Source organism: Chelonoidis abingdonii, chromosome 3, assembly GCF_003597395.2.
Source record: "Chelonoidis abingdonii isolate Lonesome George chromosome 3, CheloAbing_2.0, whole genome shotgun sequence".
Classification (NCBI taxonomy): Eukaryota; Metazoa; Chordata; order Testudines; family Testudinidae; genus Chelonoidis; species Chelonoidis abingdonii.
In genome coordinates this window covers 57,469,900-57,488,447 of record NC_133771.1, presented here as the reverse complement: position 1 = coordinate 57,488,447, position 18,548 = coordinate 57,469,900, and the positions used below count along the sequence as shown (strand labels likewise).

Genomic DNA, 18,548 nt, shown 5'->3' with positions numbered 1-18,548 from the left:
AGGAACTAAGTATCTGCTTGTGCAGCACTAAATAGCTTTGAGGCAAACCGTGAGGGAGGGAGAGCACATGTGCAGGCCAAATGGACAATGCTACCAAAATTCTCCAATTAGAGGCAAAAGGGTGCAGATACACTTACAGTAGAGCACCCATAGGGACACTACACAAATAAGAAGTTCTTATTCACACATTGCACAGTCAACCTGTGGAACACATTGCTAGGGTATGTTTTGAAGGCCAAAAGTGTAACTGGGTTAAAAAAAGAATTAGATAAACTCATAGAGGATAGGTCCATCAATGGCTATTGGCCAAGAATACTAGGGACACAACCCTATGCTCTGGATGTCCCTAAGCTTCTGACTGCCAGATTCTGAGACTGGATGCTCATTCCCTCTGAAGCATCTGACATTGGAAGACAGGATACTGGGCTAGATGGACCATTGGTCTGACACAGTATGGCCCTTCTTATGTAGGACATAATGAGGCTTCTTGAGCAATAAACACAGATGCTGTAGATTGTTGTGCACATACAGTTTCAACAGTCACAGACTCGCCTCCCTTTGCAGTCCATGGAGAACTCCATTATAGCACTTCCCTACACGTCCCCTCAACATTCCATGTGGCCACATCCCTACCCCTACCACTCCACATTGGGTGTTACTAAGGACAACCACAGGTTCTCATACACTGACTGTGAAAGCTGTGTGTAGCTAAAATGGATATATATGTTCTTTCCCCTTGTAAAATTCTGTTCCATTAATTTATTAAGTTTTTATTGTTTTTGCTTTTAAATTAGAGAGTTTTCTTTGCACTGGTTTTGTTACTCAATAAAATTCTATTATTTGGAAAATAATTCATCTTTATTAGTTCACAACATATGCTGCAGAATGCCTAGCGGTACTGAAAGCATCCACTCACTTGTGACATTACAGCAAGCAACACAACGTTAGTAAGTGCACTGTCAGTGTTATATTCATAGATGTGCACCAAATACCATAAAATTCCTAACAGGCCCCAAAACAACAGGGCCTGGGAGAGCACAGTATACCACAATGCATTATTGTGTCTCGCTGTTAACCTGCTCTTTCAGGTCCCACCCTGAACTGTATAGCTCCGCATTGAGCTTCTTATCGTCCTTCTGTCTGGCTGTTCATACTCGGGAGACAGCGCTCTACCTCTACCCTGGCAGCAACTTTTACCTCTTTGCTTCACAGATACTATGCAGGACAGAGCAGGCAGATATTACCATTGGGATTCTTTTCCCACTGAGATCCAATCTTGTGAGTAAACAAGATCAGGGTGCCTTTAATTTACCAAAAGCACATTCAACTGTCATTCTGCACTTGCTGAACTGGTAGTTGAATCTTTTCGTGGTGCTGTCAAGGCAGCCGGTGTATGGCTTTATGAGCCAGGGGAACGAGGAGTAGGTTGAGTCCCCCAAGGTCACTATTGGCATTTCAACATCGGTAATGGTAATCTATTGCTCAGGAAAGAAAGTATCTGCTTGTAGCTTTATGAACAGTCCTGTATTCTTAAAAATGTGAGCATCATGCACCTTCCCTGACCAGCCCACACTGATGTTGGTGAAGCATTCCTGGTGATCCACCAGTGTTTGTATAACCATAGAAAAGTAGTGCTTTCTGTTGATGGCAAGGTGGTGTTGTGCCAAAATAAGAATATGCGTGCTATCACTCCACTGCAGTTCAGGAACCTCGTTGCTGCAAATCCATCCACTGTGTCCTGCATGTTGCAGAGAGGGACAGTCCTGCACAGAGGAGATGATTAATGGCACCACACACTAGCATTATAATGGCCCACACAGTAGATTTTCCAACTTCAAAATGGTTTCCCACTGACAGTAGCAATCTGGAGTTGCAAGTGCAATTGCCATTTGCTTCTTCACTGACAGCACAGCTCTCATTCTGGTGTCCCTCCCCAGGAGGGACGGAGTTAACCTGAGTTCTTAATTAGATGTTAGGTATAACCCACCTCCAGTTCCCACACAGCAGTCTCTCATATGAGTTAAATGGTGCTTTCAACCTGCCCTGTACCAGCTACCATGGCTCGGGTTTTGATTAGAGGCCTGGTTCTGCTTTCATGTAGGTTAGTAACCTGCCCACTTTCCAGTGAGGAAACTTCAGTGCCGATAGTCTTCAAATGCCTTCCCACAATTGCCCCATGTGCTCAGAAGGACAAATTCTCCCACATTTCACTGGGAAAGAATCATAAAGTGGCTCAGTTTATTGTAACACAAAGATCCATGGATATGACTCCAGAAGTTCTAGTGACCGTCACAGGTGAGTGCAGCACCAATAAGGAAACAGTAACTCAGATATGGCTTTACAGTAAGGTTGCTCAGATCTGAGCAAGGCTAATTTGAGTGCTCACATCCAGGTGCCAATCACCTGAGTTAACTCTGCAGTGAGGATATACCCTATGTGTGTAGACAAGCCTGGAGAGTGGTCATCCACTCTGCTTGTTGTAGGCTATCCCATTGTTCTCTCCTCCTTTTCTTTTGTGCCCCTTTGTAAAATTTTTGGGTATGTCTACACCACAAGCTTTTGGCCAATGCAGGTTACGTTGGCATAAAGCCTCAAGAGTTAGTACATTGCCTACTTGGCTCCTAGCATGGTGGGGCAGAAACATGTCATGCAGGTATGACTGAGAGCAAGGGCTCTACTTCACAGCATGCAAACGTCTCCATCCCATACATTCATCTAAATCTTATAACTTTTGCACCTTTTAAAAAAATACTATTAACCTGCTCAGCCTTCCTCACTGTCCACTGTCTCAAAAACTGAGAGACCACTGCTCACAGCCAGAGGAACAGCATGGAGCCTACACAACTCTGCACTACTGTCATAAGCATTCAAGTGCAGGATGCAATATCTTCTGGTATTTGCAGAGCTGAAAGAAGAGCCACTGTGAACATGATGATTTGCTGGAGGGTAGCTTGCTGTGGGACATAGGGAGAACTAATTCAAGATTGTTAGTGGCATTGATGGAGCAGCTGCACCACTCCTGTGCCCAAGAAATGAGCACTGACTAGTGGGATCACACCATAATGCCAGATGATGAGCAGAGGCTGTAGAACTTTTGGATGCACAAGGTCACATTCCTAGATGCGTGTGCCAAGCTCACCCCGCAGTGAAGAAATGCTCACAGAAGTAGCACTTATTTAACTTAAATTGGTGTAAGTAAACCCATGCAACTTGTGGGCTCTCATACCAGTTTAAAACTGGTTATATCAGTTTAGCATGTGCCTGTATATTTACTAAAGCAAGCTAAAATTATATAAATCAGATTAAACTGGTTTAAGTAAATTGATATAAAAATCGCTCCTTTAGTTAAAACAGTACAATGGTGTATGTAAACCAGGCCTAAATGAGGATGCTATGGGCACTGACTGTAAGAGGCACATTGTCAAGTAAAAATCTCCATATGATGTCTGTCTGAAAATCTTCTGACAGCAGAAAACCAAATGCTGTAAGCTTGTAAATTACAAAGGTATTATCTCTAGCCAGCTGCACTATATAAATGCACTTTTTATACCAAGTGTGTTTGGGCATGTGTTCCCGGTGGTATTGTATGTTATGGCATCTGATCTCTATGTTCATGCCTTCCAAATATTTATTGTAGCACACGTTCTTTATGTGGTTGTCTTGAGCTCAAACATGAATTGATCATAGACTGCAGTAAGAATAAGTACATTTATTTTAAAGATAAGTTTCACGGCTAGCCATAGTAGATAATGCATGAATCAGGCTCCTGTTTGGTGGGGTTTTTTTAATATATTGCTATGGAGAAGTTTCTATTCTTGTTATGTTGATTTAATACAGTGTCAAAAAATAAAATTACAAAATGTATAGGAACAGAATCTCTATGTGTACTTAAGCAGAGCTCACGTGCAGTGGAGGGGAGAGAATTGACACAGGGAGCTAATAGCAGCTCCCTGGATCTTCATCTTCCTGGCCTTGGAAAATGTTAAAACTCTTAATATATGTTACATTATTGGATAATAGGGTGTGGTGGAGTGGCGATCTTGTCCCTCCTTTGGTGGGGCAAATCCCCACCCCAGTCAGGAAAGCGTTAAAGAGCTCTTCTGGGCACAGTCAGTCCCTATCTGTACCTGTAAGGCATGTCAAGCCTGGAGGGCGGGGAGAGTGTAAAAGGATTAAGCTATGCTCAGTTTGGGGCAGCACTCTGAACTCAGAGCTCCTATAGACCTGGAAGAAAGGATTTCTGACTGGGGAAACTACTTGAGAGCCTTGGCTGCCCAGACCCTCTCAGAAAGGAGAAACCAGTTCATTTTGTCTTTTGCTTTCCCCATTGGCTTTCCAAAGACTCTGGTCTTTTCCTTTTGTGGGCTGCAGAATCTTCCTTCCCCTTTTCGTTTGGGCTACTTAGCATGCATGCATGCATACATCCACCCCTTACCACCCATAAAGGGGCAGGTGACTCAAACAGCATAGTTTGAAGGCAATGCCCCAGATTCCAAGACTAAAGCAGTGCTAACCTTCTCCCCAAGGAGGAGCCAGAGCAGCATAATGTACTACTAATGGGGGGGATGCAGGTACTCATATCCTAACTGCCATCACTTCCAGGGGAAGAATACCCCACAGGGAGCAGCTCAAAAGCAGAGAGAGGAACCAACAGGATTCCAGGTGGCAGAATTAGTCCTTGTTGAATAATTTATGCAAATATTCCCAGGTGGAGAGGGAGAATGAGTATTGAGACACTATCCAGAGATACTAACAGAAGTAGTGCAGCTAATGGAGAGCTTTATAGCCACCAAGGAGTCCCCAGGAATGGGGACTTGAAGGAACTACAGGGGTAAGAGATTGGCCAAGCCTGACATAAGATCCAGTCAAGGGAGATCTCTCTCCACCAGTCAGAGACAAGGGTCCTTATCTCTAACCTCATGGTGCTTAGAACGACTATCCTGCCCACAGGCAGACCTCAGTGATCGACTAATGATGCCCAGAGCAGAAGTGAATCAAGATAGTCGGTTCCTGGTCACATGCACACAAAGGGCCAGGTGATGCTAAGGCATGGCCTCCCTACCATTGATTTTCACCTCCACATGAAAAACAGGGCTTTGGTAACAATCTGGTGACTTGACCTTCTTATGTAGTCGAAATCGCATACAGCAGAAACATCTTTTATGGTATGTGTGTATGCCTCGCTCTGGCCAACAGAGAGCTGAGCCTGGATGAAAGTGCCAGCCAAATAGCTCTCAGGTGAAAGGTCTATTGGATTTAGGATGGACCCAGACCCAGACCCAGCACCTAGAGGATACTAGTGTGATAAGTAATATCCACCCAAATTTGTCAAGAACAAATCATGCCAAACCAATCTAATTTCCTTCTTTGACAGTGTTACTGGCCTAAGGGGATAGAGGAAGCAGCTGGTGTGATATATTTTGGTTTTAATAATGCTTTTGACAGAGTCTCACATGACATTCTCATAAGCAAACTAGAGAAATGTGGTCCAGATTAAAATTACTATAAAACGAGTGCATGACTGGTGGAAATCCATACTCAGGCTAAGTCTACATTAGAGACCTTAGAGCGGCAAAGATGTACTCTTGCAGCTGCACTGCTGTTAGATATCTCATGTAGCCACTCTATGCCGACAGGCAAGAGCTCTCCCAACGACATAATTAAAGCATCCCCAACAAGAGGTGGCAGCTATGTCAGCAGGAGAAGCTCTCCCACCGACATAGCACTATGCACACTACCACTTATGCCAGAAAAATTTATGTCAGAGGGGTGTGTTTTTTCACATCCCTGAGCAACGTAAGTTTTGCTGACATAAGTCTCAGAGTAGTTATCAATGGTTTGCTGTCAAACTGAGAGGATGAATCTAATGGGGTTCTGCAGGGGTCTGTCCTGGGTCCAGTACTATTCAATATTTTCATTAATGACTTTGATAATGGAGTGGAGAGTATGTTTATAAAATTTGCAGTTTACACCAAGCTGGAAGGAATTGCAAGCACTTTAGAGGGCAGGATCAGAAGTCAAAAGAACCTTGACAAACTGGAGAACTGGGTCTGAAATCAACAAGATGAAACTCAATAAAGACCAGGGCCAGCGCTTCCATTTAGGTGACCAAGGCGGTTGCCTAGGGCGCCAGGATTTGGGAGGGCAGCAGGCTGCTCCAGTGGACCTCCCGAAGGTGTGCCTGCGGAGGGTCCGCTGGTCCCGCAGCTCCGGTGGAGCATCCACAGGCATGCCTGCGGCAGGTCCACCGGAGCCGCGGGACCAGTTGACCCTCCGCAGGGATGCCTGCGGGAGGTCCACTGGAGCTGAGGGACCGGCGAGTGGCAGAGCGCGGACCCCCATCCCCCGTGGCGTGCTGCCGTGCTTGGAGCGGCGAAATGGCCCTGCACCTAGGGCACCAAAAACCTGGCGCCGCTCCTGATAAAGACAAGTGCAAAACAGGGAATAATTGGCTAGGCAGTAGCACTGCAGAAAAGGATCTGGGGATTTTAGTGGATTACAAATTGAATACGGGTCAAAAATATGATGCAGTTGCAAAAAATGCTAATATTCTGGTGTCTGTTAACAGGAGTGTTCTAAGACACAGGAAGTAATTGTTCTTCTCAACTCCGCACTGGTGAGGCTTTTCCTCATAGCTGAAGTACTATATCCAGTTCTGGATGCCATTCTTTAAGGAAAATGTGGACATCTTTTATCAAGGAGAGAAACAAAAGTGATAAAAAGTTTTAGAAAACCTGACCTATGTGGAAACGTTAAAAAACTGGATATGTTTAGTTGTGAGAGAAGAAGACTGAGGGTGGGGATGGGGACTGATAAGTGTGTTAAGGGCTGGTGCAAATAGAACATTGATCAATTGTTCTCCATGTCCACTGAAGGTAGGAGAAGTAGTAATTGCCTTAATCTGCAGCAGGAAAGATTTAGGTTAGATATGAGGAAAAGCTTTTTAACTATAAGCATATTTAAACACTGCAATAGGCTCCCATGGGAGGTTGTACAATCCCATTCAATTGAAATTTTTAAGATCTGGTTGGACAACTACTTGTTAGGGATGGTCTAGGTATATTTAGTCCTGCCTCAACATGGGGAAATGGTCTGGATGGCCTCTCAGGGTGCCTTCTGTGCTATATTTGTACTATGATTCTCTGATTCTATGTACAATAGGTATATCACCTCCTTACTTGTACGCAATATTCCCGTGCTTATACATCCGAAGGTAGCATTAGAGCTTTGTAAGCATATGACTCACCAGCTGGAATGTCCCCTGGTGGCTGGGCATGGCATAACAAGCTTTTCTCTAGCATTTCCTGCTGACAGCCATTCTGGCACTGCTTCTTGCAACATTACCTGCCGACTGGGTCACAGAATCCCAACAGATAGTCGGTCAACTTCACATTGGATCTTGGTCCCAGTCTGGATTCATTAGTGCTTACCCTCTGGGGTTCAGTAGTCCTTACCCTTTGTTGTGGGGGAGAGGGTTCCACTTCAATCAGCTGGGAGGGGACCCAGGCCCTCCTCCACTGAGTTCTGATCCAGGAACCCTTGAATAGGCAGTCAAGGCCTGACTTCACAGGCCCTTGGCTGTGTCTCAGTTCCACTTCCTATTTCACCCTGTCTTGGGCTGACTCACTTTGTGCTAGTCCTTCCCGACTGCCCTGATCTCCTCTTGTAGACATACCTTCCTTCAGGGAGGCTCTGTCTGCCAGCAGTCCCACACAGCTCCCTAACTCCAGCCAGGCTTTTCTTGCTGAGTAAGAGCCAAAGATAAGCTCTCCTTCTTGGTCAGGGCCTAACTGAGCTAGATTCACCCCTTTTAACCTACTGCAGGTGTAGCAGGGTGAGGCTGATTGTGCCTAAAGAATTTCTCCTTCAGATCCAGTATGAGGATCACAGTCCCTTAGCCACCACATCACAAAAGGAGCTTAATGTTCAGTTAAATATCCACCAGGCCCCTAACTGTCTTTCAGAGTCATGGCTTTCCACTGTTCAGTCCCCCATTCTGGAAGTGTGACCTACATTCTGTTGTTCAAATGAGCCTAGATTACCAAGTAATCCAGATAGCTCTGATATGTACTTGTTATTTGTCACTCAACCAATTTTTGTGTGATCTGCAAACTTTATCAACAATGATTTTTGGCTGAGTGAAGCTAGGCCATACAATCAATTTGACAACATTCTCTATTTGTATGTAGTATGATAATTTTGGAACATCGCATCGGATCAATTCAAAAATGTCAGGGGATGTTCAGGCATCAGTGGGCAGAATACTACAGATTTTGGGGAAAACTGGAAAAATCGGAAAGGGAGAATGGAGGACACACAGGGCCCCTCACATCTGCTTAGCACACCTATCCTCTTTATCCACTTTGTAATTTTCCATAGATCAAAGAACCAGTTGAGGATAGCCATTAACACCTTCTAGCATACAATCCCATCTCAGCTCTGTCCATGTCCCAATGGAGTTTAAAATGTGGACATCCTGAATGACTTATCTCCCAGACAGAAAGAAACAGCAGGGGGAGCCAGAGACAAAAGAGAGTGAAGAAGGCTTAATTCCTTCTTCTAGTGCTGACTTCCCAAAACCTGCTCCATAGTGGGGGAGAGAGAGAGAGAGAAAGAGGGCACCAACAGTCTCCCCATCTTTTAACAATCCAGGGGGAAGAAAAACATTTTTTTTTGAGGGAGGGGTAGTGGAAGAGGAACAAAATGAGAAATACAGAGCTCCTGGCATGGGGAACTCTGGTATGGAGTTATTCAGTTCTCCTTCCTACTGTCAGTAAGTGTCAGGTGAGTTTAAAGTACTTACCTATATTTATGCCATATAGGTGTACTAAGTTATGCTTTTCAGTTTTACAGTTCATTACCTAGATCATGCCACAAGAAACCCTCAGAACAATTGACGTTTACAAAGGCTAAGTGGTAATCCAAATGCCATCAACATAAACTCCTTTTGAGATAAAAAGCTGGCTACGATCAAGCAAACAGAAACTTGAGCTATGGAAACTATGCTACAAGATGAACAGCACCTGCAAGATGATCAGAGTCATAAAATCAGTTGAGCACTAGAAACTATGCCTGAACTTGAAAGCAGGCCAACGTATACAAAATTTTAAAAACATGAAACTGATAAAATAACAAAGAGAGGAGGTGTGGCTTAGGTGACTTAAGAATCAAATTTAGGTATAGTGGCAGTACACTGTAAAATTGCTAGAAGTCTACCAATAGAATCTAGAGTCACCAAGTGTATTTTTTCTTTAAAAACATGAAAAACTATTTGTACTTAAAAAGCTGTATAACATACAGAACTTTGCCGATATGAGCAATGAAGTAGGGATGGTGCATTGAGGAATGCAAGGAGCCATGTCTGTGCCATGAGCTCGGCCTCCAAGAGCAACAAAGTGTGCTATCCCCTCAGATAATTTTCTTACAGATCATTGATAAATAGCAGTGGGCCAAGAACAAAACCCTGGCACCCAACTAGAAACACTTGCATCAGACAGTAATTTTAAATGGGGATTAACATCTATTTAATCCATTAAATTGTACTAAATTATTTTTGTATGGTGCTAATTTTTAAATTAGAACATCATGCAACATTATGTTAAATGCCTTGCAGAAATCTATTATTGCAATAGTTGCCCTTATCAACTTAACTAATGCAATCAAAAAATGATTTCAAGTTTGACAAGATATTTTCCATAAACTACCTTGACTGGCAATAATTATGGGTTTATACTTTAATTCATTGGATCTTGTGTCAACTGTCATTGATACATTTAGCTTCCTTTATCAGTCATCTATATTTCATAACTGCTGATATACAGTCATTGTTATCAACTGCTCCCACACATATTATTGCTGGTTTCTCTTCTTAATCAGAGCAATTTTTTTAACTGAAGAAAACCCTTCTTTTGTGGTTCTGGAATTATGGGTCTTCGGGCAGCTAGTGAAGTTTTCTTGATCAATTCCCAGATATCATTCACATTCCTTTGTGTCAAATTTTCTTCCTAATCAAATTGTCTCATAACAGTTTTCAGTTTTGGAAATCTTTTTGGAAAGCTTAAAAGTGCAGGCAAAAAGCTTGCATTTCATGCTGTGTGTCAGTGCAGGGAACCAGTAGAGTAGGGGGATTCAAAGAAGAGGGTGTCAGGACCAGCGTGACAGGCCTTGCTTATAATTTTTTTCAACATAATTTTTGATGGAACAGGGTGATCAAAAGTGGATGTAAAAAAAGGCTAGAGAGGGGAAGGTTGTAGCTGCCATGATGGGAGATGATAAAGTCCTAGATAATAATTTTAGTGGTGCAAGAGAGAGAAAATTGCACATTGAAAACATTGTAGAGGAAGAAGAGGCAAGATTTAGATATGTTCTGGATATGTGGATCTAGAGAAAGGGAAGAGTTGACTGTGACACCCAAGTTATGGCCTGAATGACTGGGAGGGTGGTGCTGATGACAATAATGAGAGAGATTCAGAGAATGAGTACGGCTTGGGAGACATAAGGAGAAAATTGATTCTGGTCATGTTAAGTTAAAGTTAATGACAGGGCATATATGAGATGTCATGTTTGTGAAATTTTGCATGCAGGTAAAACTTGGTATGACATTTCAATGCATATCTGTCTATATCTGAATATTATTATTTGTGTAGTCTATCAATAAGTTGTTGTATTAAGAATCAAATCCTGAAGAGCTTACTCTGGTAAAACTGCCATTGAAATTTTAAAGACAGTAGGAGATTTTTTTAAGTAAAGACATCAGGATTTTGCCCTGTTCTTTGAGCAACTGAAATCAGTGGCTTCCACAGGAGTAGGAGTAGTTTTATAACAAAGAAATGCAATATAGGAGCTCCCCAGTGAGTAAAACAAACAAAAAAGCCCCTAAATTCACATTGCTATTAAATAAAAATGGTATAGCCATGTGTCAAGGTATGATTCCCCACTCTGAACCTTAGCATCCAAAAGATGGGGTACCTACATGAACCCCCCTAAGCTTAATTATTAGCTTAGAAATGATAGAGCTGCCACCACCCAAAAATATAGTGTTTTGGGGCACTTTCAGGCCCCCAAACCCCTTGGATCTCAAAACAAAGGGAAATAAACCATTCCCCTCCTTTCTTCCTCCCAGATCCTCCCTTCCCTGGGTTACACTAGGAGATCGCTGTGATTCAACTCCTTGAATTCTTAAACAGAGAGGAAAATTTCACTTGCCCCGCTTCCTCACTCCCCTCCCAGACTCTCCCTGAGAGAAGAGACAGTGCATACTAAAACAGAGAGAAATTCAGGTTTTTCCTCCCCCCTTTCTCTCTTTTCTTCCCACAAATCCCTGTTGAGTACAGCGCCTCTCCCCTTGGTTTCACAAGATAACCAAAAATCAATTAGGTTCTAAAGACAAAGTCTTTTAATAAAAGACAAGAAAAAAGTAAATTCCTTTTTGGTTTGTAAAATCAAGATGAAAATGTTTGCAGGGTCTTTCAGCTATAGACACTAGAGAGAATCCTCCTCCAGCACAAGTTCAAATTGCGCAAACAGGATACATCCTTCGCAAAAATTACACATTTGCAAATAAAGAAAACCAATCAAGAGACTAAACCGCTTTCTAACTGGTACTTATTAAATTGAAAAGGAGAGGCTGTTTTCAGAAATTGGAGAGTCGTATGCATGTCTGTCCTTCAGACCAGAGAGAACAAAAGAAAAAAACCCCAAAAGCACACAAGGGCTTCCCTCACAGAGATTTGAAAGTATCTTGTCTCCTGATTGGTCCTCTGGTCAGGTGTTCCAGGTTTACTGAGCTAGTTAACCCTTTACAGGTAAAAGAGAGATTAACCCTTAACCATCTGTTTATGACACATGTGCATTAAGTTTGTAATTTACAATCCAAAGTTAGGACATTCTGCTCCTGTTAATATATTCCCCCACACCATCCTCCATCCACAAGTCAGTTTTCTGCCTTTCTCCTACACCAACTCCCAGCTTCAGCTCCATTGTCCAAACACACTTCCCTCCTTCCATATAAATGAGCAGTTCACTCATGAGATAAAAAATGAACTGGAAAAGTAAATGATTTATTAAGCTAATTCCTGCTCTTCTTCCCTGCTGTTTCTGTAACCACTGACTATATTATATCTGAGATCAGGCTGTAAGCTCTTTGTGGCAGGGAACAGGAATTCCTATTACATTATTAGTTTTCATTTGTATTACTGTAGTGCCTAGGAGCCATAGTCATGGACCAAGACCTCCTATTAGTATTGTGAGGTGCCTAGCATCCTTTGGGTACTGTAAAATATTAAATACATAAACAACAACATATAAGGACTCTGGGATCACTGCACATGTGTGCACATACACAGTTGTGTGTATGTATGCAACTTCAATATAATTCATTCTTCAGAAAAACAGGAGGCAGTGCTACTGTACTTGGCATCCCCTACACGGGCAAGGTCACTGGACTCCATCTATTTGATCTTTCTCTACCAAGGATAGAGTCTCTTATTTCCTAGGGCAGTCAGTCAGTGCACATTTCCATCAATATTAAGTCACATCCAAATTATAATTTTGGTTGAATGACATTTAGAGGAGGGAAACAGCTGAAATTAAAAGAAAATAATTTATTTTTTTGTGAAGTTGCAGCTATGGAAAGCTGCACAACTACAGGACTTTTCTTTGTTCTTTCTTTTCCTCCACTCCCACTTCATACTAGGATTCCTGAGAAGAGCATCCTCCTTTGATCTCCCAAAAAGTTTATCTTCCATCTAGGTAGAACTGCCCTGTGGGAGAAATTTATTGCATCCTACTGGAATCAGTACATTCAGGCTCTCTGTCAATTAAATGTGAAGCAGCTGGGAGATGAAAATCATCACCCCTGAAACAGGGCCAAAGTGTGCAGCAACTCTGCAGCTTCCTTCATGCCAGTTGCCAGTCTCATGCCAGCCATAGCGCCTTCATGCCAGTTTTGGGGGCAGAAGGGTAGAGGGGAGTTTCAAGGATCTATGTAATGATGGATCTGCAGCTCTATGTAATCTAGTAGGCACTTTGTAATTATTTATCACAATACAGTTCCTTAATTTCCCAGGCTTTTTTACATTAAAGCAACCCTTTTTGTCTTTATAAAGTTTTAAAAAGTTTTAAGAAGGTTTTGTGCCATTGGTTTCCCCTGGCCTATACTAGCTTGGTGAAGCACCGGTGGAAGTTGGTGAAATTATAGCCCCCATGAGTTCTGGTGTGTCTACGTCTTCATTCTTCTGCGATATTACTGCTGAAACCATGATCCTTTTTAGTCTTTTGAAAGGAGTAGGGTGAAATTGGATGAGAGAACATTCTCTTATTCATTCACACATATTTTATTCACTCACAGAAATCCCCAGATTTCAAAGTATTTGAAAAGTTTTAAAATCATATAAACTAAGGGCTGTAATGGGAACTTTTAAAAGCTTGAAACTGTTCATTGATGTAGGCAGCTAGTGGGTGTTCACCCCCCAAACTGCACAATTCCGCAACCCCAGTATGCATGCACAGCTCAACAGGTGAAACCCAGATGCCCACCGCATGATGTTGTAGTGGGCCCCTCAAGACTCCTCCTTGAGGTGAGTGCCAATGAGCCAAAGTGGGACAAACCCAGGCCACCATTGTGGGACAGCACAGAGCTGCTGCTGCCAGGGATTGTTCTGCCATCCCCCAGGTGAAACCCCACAGGATAGGACAGAGTTGCCACTGGCCTGGATGAATGCAGGGCCAGGCAGGTTTGCTTTGCTGCTTTTGCCAATGATGAGTGGGCTTGCTTTCCAAAACCCCATCCTTGGAGCCAGCACAGAGCCAGGCCCAGCCCCCTACCCCAAAAATATTTTCACCCTTTGCCTGTGATTGTTGACCCTGCGTGAATTTTATTAATTATTGTCTAGTTAGCTTTGTTTCTTAGGCCCTGCTCCGGCAAACATTTACATATATATTAACTTTACTTGGATTACAAGGTGACTACTCATGGTAGTAAAGTTAAGTATGTCAGGATTCCTAACCTTACTACACTATAGGTAAAATTTACCTCTGTGCAGGTCAGCACAAGGTCCATGCATCACTACAATGTTATTTGGAGTACTTAAGGGGTTCATAGGCCTTGTGCTGGACCTAGACATAGGTGTGAATTTCATTCTGAAAGGAGACAAAAAAAATATTGTTAAATCCACTCTTTGGCCATTAAAATAGACTTATTGCAAATGACACACATATTATCCCATCTGTGCAATAATCAAAAAGTACAGTTGATCTCTGAATTCTATCTATAGGGCAGCTGATGGAGAGGGATTTGTTGATTTTACGTTATCCTTGGAAAAATGGACAAACTTTTTATGTATGTAAACTATGAACAACAGGAGGAAAAGCAATCAAGATAGGGTAATGTATTTGACATTGCTTACAATTACTTCTAAGACAATTTCAGGTTTAACATAGTCCTATCTAGGTAAACTAGATGGAAAATACCAACAGGACATGAACTTAAAATATGAACTGCTGTTGGAAAGCCCACTTGCAGCTGCATGCACTCTATATAAACACATGATGAACCATGTCAAAGAAATGTTTGTTCCCAACAAATGTAAATATTTTAATAGCAACCATTTGTAAGCAGGGTAGATAAAAATCTATGGGGGGGGGTTAAAAGAAAAATTAAAAAAAATGTTATTTGTTTAAATTAGATTTTTTATTTAAATTATAAATGTTTCTTTTTAAAAAATAAACCTGTTTAAAATGAAATCTTGAATGTAATACAAAATATTTTAAGGCCTAAACATATTACAAACTCTCAAAATATTTACATATAAATTAATATGATAAGTCCATGGCTAAGCCTCTATCACAAATATTGAGTTAAAGACTGCTTTTCTATATAAAGAAAGAATCAGGGAGAAAAACATAACTTCTGAGGTCAAGCTGTATAAATATGCACAGTATGCCATGTACTGTATTAAGGGCTTGATCCTATGGAGACCAAGGGACTGTGCTCCTGGGAGCAAGAGACTGGTAAAGTCATCACAAGCATTGGGATTAGCCTCTGACTCCAGAAGACACCATCATGTATCTCATCAAGATCATCCACTGAGCCTGCCTGGATGGCCTCATACTCCTGTTTTATAGCTTCTCCCTACTTGGAGCTCTGATTGGTTCAGTTTTCAAATTATGAATATTTATGATACCAAGCAGCATTTAAACTACTCTCCAGCTCATGAAAAAACATGAACTGCCCAGTAACAACCAGCCCTTGCTTCTGGATCATTCTGGGCACATCAGATAAGTGGCCTTGTTCAGTCTCCTTGCATGTGTACATAGAGATATAAAGAAAAATCCATTAATTTCTCAACTACCTCTCTCTCTGTCTTTGCACAAAGAAAATATTGCAGTGCAAAAGGCATGTGGGTTACACAAGCAGAAGTCATTGATGGTTGTTAGTTCTTTTCTTTTCCTGGGTGGTAGGGGCAGGTGAGTATGTAACAAGGAAGAAGGAGCAGAATGCACAACTAGAAAAGAGCAACAGAGGTGTCAAAGCAGGACGCTATGGGAAGAAGGGACAACATTCTTCAAAGTGCAGCCTCTAGCCTTGATTTCAATACCTAGGAAGGGGGGCTGGGTGGAAAACAGCCATGGTGGCAGGCTGTGAAAAAAGACCCTATTTGGGAATATTTTCAATAAATTTCTGTACATCTAGGTAAAAGAACACATGCCAAATATAAACAGGGCAACAAAGCAATGCAGATCTGGTTCTCATAATAAAACATTATGAAAAATGCTCCTCAGAAGACAACGACTTTGAAGATGATGATACAGACATGTCTCAACAATCTGGATCAACCGGTTAAATAGACAACTCATTTTTGCACCATTCTTAGGGAGTGCCTACCATGTTTTACTGTTCCAGTAAGTGATTATTTAGATTGTCATAAATGTGTGTTTTGTGTGGATTACTTGCAAATTTCAAAATGTTTGTGTTCTAAATATAATTAGTATGTTAGTTTGTTGTGGGAGTATTTATCAATTACATTTTGACTGTTACTGCTGGCATTCTGAAGTGATTCTTTATTGCTCAGTATAATCAACCATACTAGGTGAAGATTTCCTGTTTGGAAGTAAAGTTTTTATTAGGCGTTTATGAATTTTTAACATTTAAAAATGTTTTGTTTTGTCAAGCTGTTTGGTGTGATGCTATAGATAGGTTTAAAGAGATTTAGATAATACTTATGATTTATTAATTATTTTCCTTGTAAAACTGGGTGTAGAATAAATGATACCATTTAAACAGTGGTACAAATAGCTGCAGTAGGAGGAATCTTTCATCTTACTGTCTTTTTTTAAAAAGCAGGGCGTTGTGTAATACTCAGTGAGTAAGAATGACTTCTTTTTTAAACCATTTTGTTTCAGGGTCTATCTTAGACATAAGGAGTTATGGATGCCCATCATCTGCAATGTCTATAAGGTCAGAATCATCAACTGGTACCACCAACAGTGCTGCAACTAAACATACATCAGATACTATATTACCTGTATATAGCTATAGTGTAAATCAACATGTTTTAATGGTTAAAATCAATGGGTATACACCTTTCTTTAGAAAATAACTGAAAGTACAAGTGGAGAAGTTGATTAAAATTTATTATTTAAATCGAGGCTTTCCACTTGGTGATTTAAATTGTCTTGATTTAAATCGATTCACCCTGTTTGTAAGAGAACTACTTTTTCTTTCAGTTAATTTTTTTTTAATTGTATGGCGTAGGAACAAATTTCCACTATTGCTTAATATATTTCATATTAAGCCTTCTCGATTTCCTTCAGTCAAATTAAGAGAGATTTTTAAAAAAAGAGCACAATATTTGTTGCTGATGTGGAATTGGTCTCATGGTTTATTTATTAAAGCCAGCTAAATATTTAGATAACCATTGTAGTCAGAGTACAACAGATTTGTGGCTAGGATAGATCTACAACATTTTTTATTATAATTTTAATAATTCTTAGCTGTTACGGGTTTCTGTTATTCATTACTTTAATACTTTAGTGGTAATGTATTCAATCCTATAGTATTCATAAAATGTTTATACATTCAAAATGCAGATTGTTTTCTTTTCCATTTGGGAAAATTACACTTTCAGTATTGTTCATACAAATTTTTAATTCTTTATGGCAAGTGTGGCAATTTTGGTTTCATAGCATGCATAATTAATGAATAGCAATGACTCAAGGGAAACATTTTCTGCTGGTGGATTTGATATATATATATATCAAATATATATAAATTAATGTAAATATATACATAAATTAATAATATGAAATATAAAGGTGGCAAAGAGGTTATGCATGAAAATAATTGCTATTTTTATCCTAAATATATAGAAAAACATATATTATTCAATATAGCATTTTGCTTTCTATCCGTGTGTACACTGTTGAAAGTAAACCAGAGTAGACTTCTTGCCTGTTGTAGTTCACTTTCAGTACTGCAAGAAATATTTGAATTATTTGTTACTAATGGTACTTGTTGAAAGTTTAACTCTTTTTCTGGTAATTAGCTATTTACAAACTGATTTCTAAAAAACATGTTTGCTCTTCTGAAGTATTTGCCAAATACTTTAGGCAAATAAATGCCAGTCTGAGTGGGGTCACTCAGTCACACAGGAATGTTTCTGCTTCATCACTGGATGAATTAAAGTTAATAAACAAGGGGAAATTATTATTTATTATTTGTTTTATTGTAGTGCCTAGGACCCTGTTGTGCTAGGTGCTGAGTATAATCAAAACAAAAAGACAATCCTAGCCTCGGTAAGCTTACTATCCAAATTTAAGACAGGAGACAAGACGGATACAGACAGATTGGTGAGGCAGTACAAGGAAACAATGAGACAGTATTGGTCAGCATGATAGCAAGTGGTCTCAACACTGTCACACCAGCATTGTCAAGATTTCTGTAGGCCTCACAGAAAACAAATAGGGGTCGATCTGAGACTGTGGAATAAACTCTCACAGGAACTAATGACCATCACAAACCTCCCTACTTTCTGCTCCAAGTGCAAAACACATTTCTGTGACCTTGCCTTATATAATGTAAATACAGAGCAACATGCACATAAATGCCCAAAACAACCTAAAAACCCAAAACACTCTGATGCACACACAACTTTCCTTCTGGGTAGATGATGAAAGAAAAAAACAAACCACATTTGACAGCTATTAGTCATGTTACTTTAATGCACCACTAGAAAGTGTTCAGATACTGTAACTGTGTTATTTGAACATGTACATACTAGAATAGAAATACTGAATAACAAATAACCAAAAAACTCCCAGTAAGAAATTCTGGATTAATAATTTGAAAGACAGATACATTCCATGTTTACTATATAGCTAAATCAGTTATACTTCCATGGACAGCACCGCCAAATTCACCGTGAAAAGAATTTGGTTAAAAAAAACTGTTCCAAAAAATTGCAAATTAAGTGTCAGAGTCAAGACTACAACCAGGTTTCTAAATTAGTGTCTAATGCACTGGCCAGAAGGCTTCCCAGCCAAGCTAGTAA

General features: G+C 40.6%; 1 long non-coding RNA gene across 1 annotated transcript in view; it reads left to right on the top strand.

The window, feature by feature from the left end:
• The window catches only part of LOC116819013 (uncharacterized), a 34,778-nt gene extending 17,836 nt beyond the window's left edge, over positions 1-16,942 (top strand). Inside the window, exons 2-3 of the long non-coding RNA XR_004372321.2 lie at positions 15,692-15,900; positions 16,402-16,942. This is a non-coding gene — a long non-coding RNA (uncharacterized LOC116819013). The remainder of the gene's footprint in view (positions 1-15,691; positions 15,901-16,401) is intronic.
• Positions 16,943-18,548: the final 1,606 nt, after the last annotated feature.